Source organism: Dipodomys spectabilis, unplaced genomic scaffold (genome assembly GCF_019054845.1).
Source record: "Dipodomys spectabilis isolate Male_0828 unplaced genomic scaffold, ASM1905484v1 ptg000098l, whole genome shotgun sequence".
In the NCBI taxonomy this organism is placed as follows: domain Eukaryota; kingdom Metazoa; phylum Chordata; class Mammalia; order Rodentia; family Heteromyidae; genus Dipodomys; species Dipodomys spectabilis.
Window position 1 is genome coordinate 16,680,057 of NW_024870775.1, and position 9,100 is coordinate 16,689,156.

Genomic DNA, 9,100 nt, shown 5'->3' on the forward strand with positions numbered 1-9,100 from the left:
TCTCCAATAAAATAAATGAACAGCCCATGTTTAGGAATGTGTATGTTCTCATGAACAAAATTGAAAATATCATGTAAGCTGAGACTAAACATGTGGTATTTCCTGACCAACATCATCAGTCCCCTCCTCACAGCTGGCCCTTGCCCATTTACCTTAGGCCTCCAGACCTGCCCAGGAGTTGGAGGAGGATAGAGTTGCCTTGAAATAGAGAAATCCTTCCCCAATACCCTCTACAGCTTAAACCATAACTCCATCAATTTTCATCTTTGTTAACCATTTTCTCAAGTTCAAATACTGTAATACAAAATAACTTTATTTATGCTAAGAGTAATTGTCTCCATAAGGTCCAAAACAACAACTCCTAAGAAACCATTAGCAAGAAGCAAATTGTACACAGCCCAGTGTCTTTTTAGGTTTTCTCTTATGAGCTGTGCTCTGTTATCACCTGTCCTCCATAGCTACGGTTTAACACTGGACAGATGTTCATTATTAGTGTCAACTCCACCTTTCTTACAAATTCAGCCTGCTTCTCCAAGGAGGACTTCCTGTGACCAGTACTTACACCTAAGCCAAGCGAGAGAAGCCAAACTGGAACCAAAGTACAAACAAAGTACAAAGTACAAACAGAGTACAAAGTACAAGGCTGTGCCGTGCTTTGAAAAGGGCCGGAGGAAACCTTTCATGAGGCACAGATAGACAGACACCTGGCGCTTTTCCTAGTGTTCTGTCCTGAGCAGTCAAGGAGATGAAAGATGAAAAGTTGAGCTCAGAGTCAGAAGCCAACAGTGAGCCCTATTATCACACTCTGATGTTACCCCTGTTGGTCCTGAGGAAGTCCCCTGAGGAGAACTAGTGGAAATTTCCATGTGCTCAGCCACATCGAGGAGGAGAAGCAGGGAGACATAGCACTGCCTCAGTCCCAACAGGACCAACAGAATCACCAAAACAACTTTATGTGTATCTAGGTGAACCTTCTGATTTATGGGAGACATACAACATGGCTGTGAATGTTTTTATTTCTTTAAAGTAGGGCGGGAGAAGCAGAGTTGCATGTTCCCTTAAAAGTATTGGGGGGGGGGGGCGGGGGCTGGGTGGTGGTAGCTCACACCTGTAACCCTAGATACTCAGGAGGCTGAGATCTGAGGATCATGGTTCAAAGCCAGCCCAGGTAGAAAAATCTGTGAGGATCTTATCTCCAATTAACTACCCAAAAAAGCTGGATGTCAAGTGGTTGCTCAAGTGGTAGAGTATTAGTCTTGAGCACAAAAAGCTCAGGGACAATATCCAGGACTTGAATTCAAGCCCCAGGACTGGCACATACAAAAAAGTATTTTATTTTAATTTAGAATGAAATAAAAAGGTAATCTTAGTGTACAAATAATTTTAAGGGGAATAAAGGGGAAAAGAATCCCAAATATAACAATTCAAGAAGCATGTAAATTCTATACCTTTCAATATAAAAATGTGAAGAAACAAATATGCTTGAATGACAAGATCTCACTAAATGAAACATTTAGTGCAGAAACAAAATGTTAGTCTATAACTTGTACTGGGTAGAATAGAAACTGAAAAATGAGCACACAGAATATCTCATTAATGCTGACCAAAGACAGAGAAGCACAGAGTAAATCAAATGCCCATGGAGTACCAAGCACCCAAGTAACAGACATAGTAAATCAAATGCCCATGGAGTACCAAGCACCCAAGAACAGACATAGTAAATCAAATGCCCATGGAGTACCAAGCACCCAAGTAACAGACATAGGCTGTTTACATTACAGATCACTCCAGGAATAAAAAATGGTGGATGAAAAAAATCTCAGAGCACCAGTGCTGCTGGCTCAAGCCTATAACTCTAGCTACTCACTCAGGAGGTTGCGATCTGAAGATCACAGTTCAAAAGAAAGGCCATGAGACTCTGATTTCCAATTAATCACCAGAAAAGCCAAAGTAGAGCTGTGGCTAACGTGGTAGCATGCTAGCCTTGAGTACAAAAACTTAGAGACAATGTCCAGGCCCTGGGTTCAAGCCCTAGGACTGGCACCAAAAAGAAAAGAAAATCACTGAGAGATGAACAATTGGCAGCAAGGGAAATTATATGTATTTATGTTTGCTTACAATTACCTGTTTAAGACCTCAGGACCAATGGAATAGAATTAAAAACCCAGAAATGAACCTACAGACCTATAGCTATCTAATCTTCGATAAGGGAGTTAAAAAAATAGAATGGAAGAAAGACAGCCTCTTCAGTAAATGGTGCTGGCAAAATTGGTTAACTACATGTAGAAAACTAAAGTTAGATCCTTATATATCACCCTGCACCAGAATCAACTCCAAATGGATCAAAGTCCTCAGAGTCAAAGCAGACACTCTGAAAACATTACAGGATGGAATAGAAGAAACCCTAGGTTTCCTTGGCACAGGCTGAAATTTTCTTAATAGACACCCAGAAACACAACAAATCAAAGAAAGGTTGGACAAATGGGATTGCATGAAATTGCAGAGCTTCTGCATGGCAAAGGACATAGCTAGCAAGATCAATAGAAAGCCCACGGATTGGGAGAAGGTCTTCACTAGCCATACAACAGACAAAGGTCTCATATCTAAAATATACTTGGAACTCAAAAAATTAAATCCTCCAACAACAAATCCTCAAAGAAACAACTGCCCAATAAATAAGTAGGCTAAAGACTTAAAGAGAAACTTCTCTGAAGAGGAAAGAAGGATGGCCAATAGACACATGAAGAAATGCTCAACCTCCCTAGCCATAAAAGAAATGCAAATCAAAACAACATTGAGATACCACCTTACCCCAGTTAGAAATGGCTATACTCAAGAACTCTAATAACAACAGATGCTGGAAGGGATGTGGACAGAAGGGAACCTTACTACATTGTTGGTGGGAGTGTAAACTTGTCCAACCACTTTGGAAAGTAGTATGGAGGTTCCTCAAAAGACTCCACATAGAGCTCCCCTATGACCCAGCAATCCCACTTTTGGGCATTTACCTCCATGTTTACAAACAAGACCACACTAAAGCTACCAGCACAACTATGTTTATTGCAGCATTATTTACTATAGCTAAGATATGGAACCAACCCAGATGCCCCCAATAGATGAATGGATCAGAAAATGTGGTATATATACACAATGGAATTCTATGCCTCCATCAGAAAGAATGACATTGCCCCATTTGTTAGGAAATGGAAAGACTTGGAAAAATTATATTAAGTGAAGTAAACCAGGCCCAAAGAAACATAGGTCCTGTGGTTTCCCTTATTTGCAATATCTAGTATATGTATGAGTCAAGCAGAAAAGGTCAGATAAGGTGATGTTAGGGAAATGAACCCTAAGATATATATTCAAATGTTTTTTTCTTTCATGCGATTGTTTCTAACACATTTATAAGATTATTTCTTTGTTGCTTTGTCTGTCCCTCCCCCACAGTATAACCCCTGCTTTCACTGTATTTGATGTCGGTATAATTTGTGGAGGGGAAGGGAAAAAACAAATCGTTTAAATAGGGATACAGGTGGACCCATAACAACAATGAGATGTACAAGTCATTATGTCGAAAACGAACTTTGCAACTTTGGTGGGAGGGGGAGGATTGGGGGTTGGGGGGAGGATGGGAAGGGATGGGAAGGGGAAACAAAGGAGGAGGCTACAATCCTTGATAAGAAATGTACTCACTATCTTGCCCATGTAATTGTAACCCCTCTGTACAGTATTTTCACAATAAAAATTAAAAAAAAAATTACCTGTTCATGAGTGTGCATATATGTGTATGTATATATGTGCATTATATGTGCAAGTATTGTTCAACCACATACAGCTCCACCGCAAAACAAAGAATTAGTTTTCTTTGTTGAAGGATAGAGCTTTGGGATACATGTGGAAAGTCAGTCTAGATGATATCTAGATAATGGTGTAGAAATACAAAATAAAAGAACAGAAATATATACCTATCAGTAAGATACAGTTACTTATATTGCAAATCTAACATCATGTTCAGTATGGATGTGAAACTGGTTATCCTGGAATAGAAAATGACACACTGATACACAGAAGTATAGTAATGATGTTGTACACCATGGAAACCATTGTAAAATAATCACCATACATTAGGTAGACCACAAAGAAGAATCCTGCTGACCTCTCTGCTGGTCAGAATTTTTTATCCTGAGAAATGGAGAAGAGATTAAACCAAAAATCCCTACCCAACATTATATATTCATCTATGTAAGAATAGGTTATTTCTACTTTTCCAGAAGAGGGTATTTCTGCCCATTTGCTTTAGAAGTATTTGGATAGAAAGTGTATATATATATATATAGCTCCTCCACTACCTCCACTCACTGGTAGTACCAGCATTTGAACCTGGGACCACACGCTTGCTAGGATGATGCTCTTCCAGTTGACTATTAGAAAGGATGATATTGTATCATTCATAAGGAAATGGAAAGGCTTAGAAAAAATTATATTAAGTGAAGTAAACCAGACCCAGAAAAACAAAGGTTGCATGGTTTCCCTCATTTGTGGTAACTAGAATGTGCCTATAAATCTGTAAGTAAACACATTAGAATTGGTCCAATCAGGCTGGTTATAACCCCTGTCTTCACTGTATTTGATGTTGGTATAATTTGTGGAGGGGAAGGGAAAAAACAAACTGTTTAAATAGGGATACAGGTGGACTCATTGCAACAATGAGATCTACAAGTCGTTATGTCAAAAAACAAACTTTACAACTTTGGGGGGCGGGGGGTAATGGAAGGGCAGGGATGGGAAGGGGAAACAAAGGAGGAGGCAACAATGCTTGATAAGAAATGTACTCATTACCTTGCTCATGTAATTGTAACCCCTCTGTGTGGTATTTTCACAATAAAAAAAAAACTTAAAAAATGAATTTACTGATGTATAATAGAGCTCTCTATGGAAAGCTCAGATAGTATAATCTTTTAGAAAGACTATGCCAAAGCTGAGCAAAATTAGCGCCAGGAAACGGATATATGCAAGAGGAAGGGTGGGTCAAGGAGGAAGGCATAGACACATTAAGCAGAAGAAGTGAGGAGAATGCAGTCAAGAATTGTCTATACCCCAAAATTAAGAAAATAAGGGAAGGAGTAGGTCAAAAGGGGGTATGTTGAAAGGGGAGCCACTGATCAAGATGCATTGTATTCATAAACTGATTTGCTAAGTGGCACCTGTTTTGTACAACTACTGAAAGATAATTTTAAAAATTTCAGAAAATAAAATAGCTAAATTTAGAAAAGAATCCACCCACACAGATGACAATGCCAAGAAAAAAACACACCCCCTTCCAAGTAAGTATTGTTTTAAAGATGAGATCAAAGATTAATTTGAGACTGGGTGTTGGTGGCGCACACCTGTGATCCTAGCTATTCAGGAGGCTGAGATCCGAGGATTGTGGTTCAAAGCCAGCCTGGGCTGGAAAATCCGTAAGACTCTTATCTCCAATTAACCACAAGATGCTGGAAGTGGAGGAGTGGCCCAAGTGGAGCTGTAGCTGAAGTAGTAGAGTGCTAGCCTTTAGCACAAAAGCTCAGGGACAGCTGGGCGCCGGTGGCTCACGCCTGTCATCCTAGCTATTCAGGAGGCTGAGATCTGAGGATCTCCGTTCAAAGCCAGCCAGGGCAAGAAAGTCCCTGAGACTCTTATCGCCAATAAAACCACTAGAAGAATGGAAGTGGCGCTGTGGCTCAAGTGGTAGAGCGCTCGCCTTGAGCTGAAGAGCGCAGCAACAGCGCCCAGGCCCAGAGTTCAAGCCCCACAACCGACCAAAAAAATAAAAAAGCTTAGGGACAGTGCCTAGAACCAGAGTTCAAGCTCCAGGACTAGAAAAAAAAATTACAAGTACTTTGGAAATTTTTTTGAAAAGTGAGGTACATATACAAAATTGGTTCGGGTGACGATGAGATGGATGAGGGAGATAATGCTGCAAGGAGTGTCAGTGATCAAAAGTATTGATCATTATACTCGTAAATTGATCAAAAGTATTGATCATTATACTCACAAATTGTGTTGAATTGAAAACTTCTTATGCAACTACTTAAAGATAATGAAAAGGAAAAAGGAAAAAAAGAAAATGCTTTATAAATATAACAAGAGCAGGCCTAAATATACTATAGAATTACTTAAAATCCTACAATGTGTGATACTCACTAGATACTGTTGGAAATAAACTATACAACTTGGGGTGAGGGGACTCTGGAGGGAAAAAACTGAGGGAGGGAAGGACACGGCTCAAAAAGAAATGTACTCATTAGCTGGTATATGTAATAATAACCACTCTACATCACCTTTATAATAAAAATTAAATTAAAAAGCCTTGAAACTGTTGGGTTTTTTTGGTTCTGATAGAACTCAGGGCCTCGAATATACTATTATAATATCACTAACCATGTCCCCAGCTCCCAACAAATAAATCTTTAAAAAATATTTTAGTTTGAATCAACTATACAACATATTTTCATATTTTATCCTCTGTACTTCTTACTCACTTGCCCATTCTTCACTCTTATTCAACCCTTCCTTCCCCTGCTGATCCTCCTCTCCCCAAATTGTCCCCTTTCATGTCTATAAAAAATGTAGAGTCTGCAAATGAGAGAAAACATATATTTGTCTGAATCTATTTCACATAATACCATGACCGCCAGTTCTATTAACTTTCCTATAATTTGATTTCATGTTTTTTTCTCTTGCCCACAGTTTATTTAACAATATGATGTAATGAATTGGTACTTTACCATTCTATACCATGATTGAATCTTCAATTTTCTGATTTATACTAATTATAGCACTTGCATGATTTACACTAGAATTGCTTTTCCTCGTTTTAAGAAATGAATGCTTCTCTATGAGCATTAGCATGGTCCAAGGGATGGATCATCCCTATGATTTCACTTTTTATAGTTGAATAATATTCTCTTGTGTGTGTGTGTGTGTGTGTGTGTGTGTGTGTGTGTGTGTGTATCTCAATCACATTTTTTTTTTGTCATGGGGCTTGAACTCTGGGCTTGGGCGCTGTCCTGGTACTCTTCAGCTCAAGGCAAACGCTCTACTGCTTGAGCCACAGCACCACTTCCGGTTTTTCTAGTGGTTTATTTGAGATAAGAGTCTCACGAACTTTCCTGCCCGGGCTGGCTTTGAACCGCGATCCTCAGATCTCAGCCTCCTGAGTAGCTAGGATTACAGGCATGAGCCACCGGTGCCTGGCTCTCAGTCACATTTTCTTAAAATCCATTTATCTGTCAATGGCTGATCATGACTGACCAGGCTAATTTCATGACTAGACAATTGTGAATAGTGATGCAATAGTGATGTAGTTGCCTGTGCTGTAGGCTGGCTTTGATTTCTCCAATACACAGGTGTAGTAGAGCAAAATCATATGGTGGTCCTAGTTTTCTTTGTTTAGGAACTTTCATATTGATTTCCATAATAAGTGAACTAATTTACATCCCACCAACAATGTTTTAGAGTACCTCAAAAGAACTAGAAACAGAGGATTTACCAGTGGACAAATTCACTGTGAGCCATACAGACAAAAGTGTGCTCCCATGGCAGCAATACCATTTAGGTCTCCCCAAATCTAGGTCAGAAGGAGAGGAGTGGGTATGGCTTAGTACAAAAAGGACTTCATCCTAACTCAGTGTGGCTGGTTTTATCTTAAATTTACATTAACATCTCAGCTACATCCTGGAGCTAGAGTCTGGCTGTAAAGCTCTGCATACCACCCCAATGGCTTATTTTTCAATTATCCATAATTTTTATTAGCATCATTTAGTTGCACAAAAAGGTTTCGTGCTGATGTCTAGATGTGTATACGTACAGTGTACCTAGGTCTGACTCACTACTTCTGTCATTCTCCATCCTCTCCCCCAGCTTCCCAAACCAGCTTCAACAGGTTTCACTGTTCCACTTTCACACATGCACATGAAATATTTCAACCATAGTTAGTATTCTTCCATTTACCTCCCACCTTAAACTAGCATTTACTTCTCTCACAGGTCTTGTGTTACATTCTTATAATTCATCTTAAGTGTATATTAATTGCTTTAATTCAGACATATATTCAAATAGTGCCCACACTCAATTTTCTTCTCCCCTTCCCTCCTGTTTCTCAACAGCTTTTAGTGAGCTTCATTTTGCCATTTTCAAACAATACTGTAATATATTTCAGTACTGTTCACTTTCTAACATTACCCACCCAATGTCTCTAGACCAATGAATTAATGAACCACATGTTGTATATACATGTGATGGTAGATGAATCACCTAATGGTGTCAAATTGTTTCTATTAGAGGTCATTAATTTCAATGTGGTATTATTGGATCAATATACCTGTTTTTCCACTTAGTACTTTGCTTCATCTCCTACCTGTATAAAACACTACTGGGCTTTGTGTAAAATTCATCAGAATCATGGACAAAGACAGGTGCATGCCTTCCATCAGAAAATCCATCAGAAAGTCCAAGTTCCTGGGCCTTTCTATAAAAGCTGTCCTTGTTGGGCTGGGAAGGTGGCTCTGTGGTAGAGTGCTTGCCTTGCATGCAAGAGGCCCTGGGTTCAATTCCTCAGCACCACATAAGGAAAAAAAAGAAAGCTGGAAGTGGCCCTGAGGCTCAAGTGGTAGAGCACTAGCCTTGAGCTGAAGAGCTGAGGGACAGTGCCTAGGCCCAGAGTTCAGGCCCTACGACTGGAGCAAAAAAAAAAAAAATCTGTCCTTGCAAGGTCCCAGAGGCTCATGTCTGTAATCCTAGGTACTCAGGAGACTGAGATCTGAGGATCACCATTTGAAGTCAGCCTGGGGAAGGAAAGTCCATAGGACTCAGCTGAAGTAGAGCACTATCCTGGAGCACACAAAAAAGTTTAGGGATAGTATATCAGGATATCAGGCAGAGTTAAAACCCTAGAACTGGGGACAGGAGGGAAGCTGTTTTTGCTAGGTGCTAGCAGCTCATACCTGTAATTCCAGCCACTCAGGAGGCTAAGATCTGAGGACTGAGGTTTGAAGCCAGCCCAGGCAGGAAAGTCCATGAGACTCTTATCTCCAATTAATCACAGAAAAAGTTGGAAGTA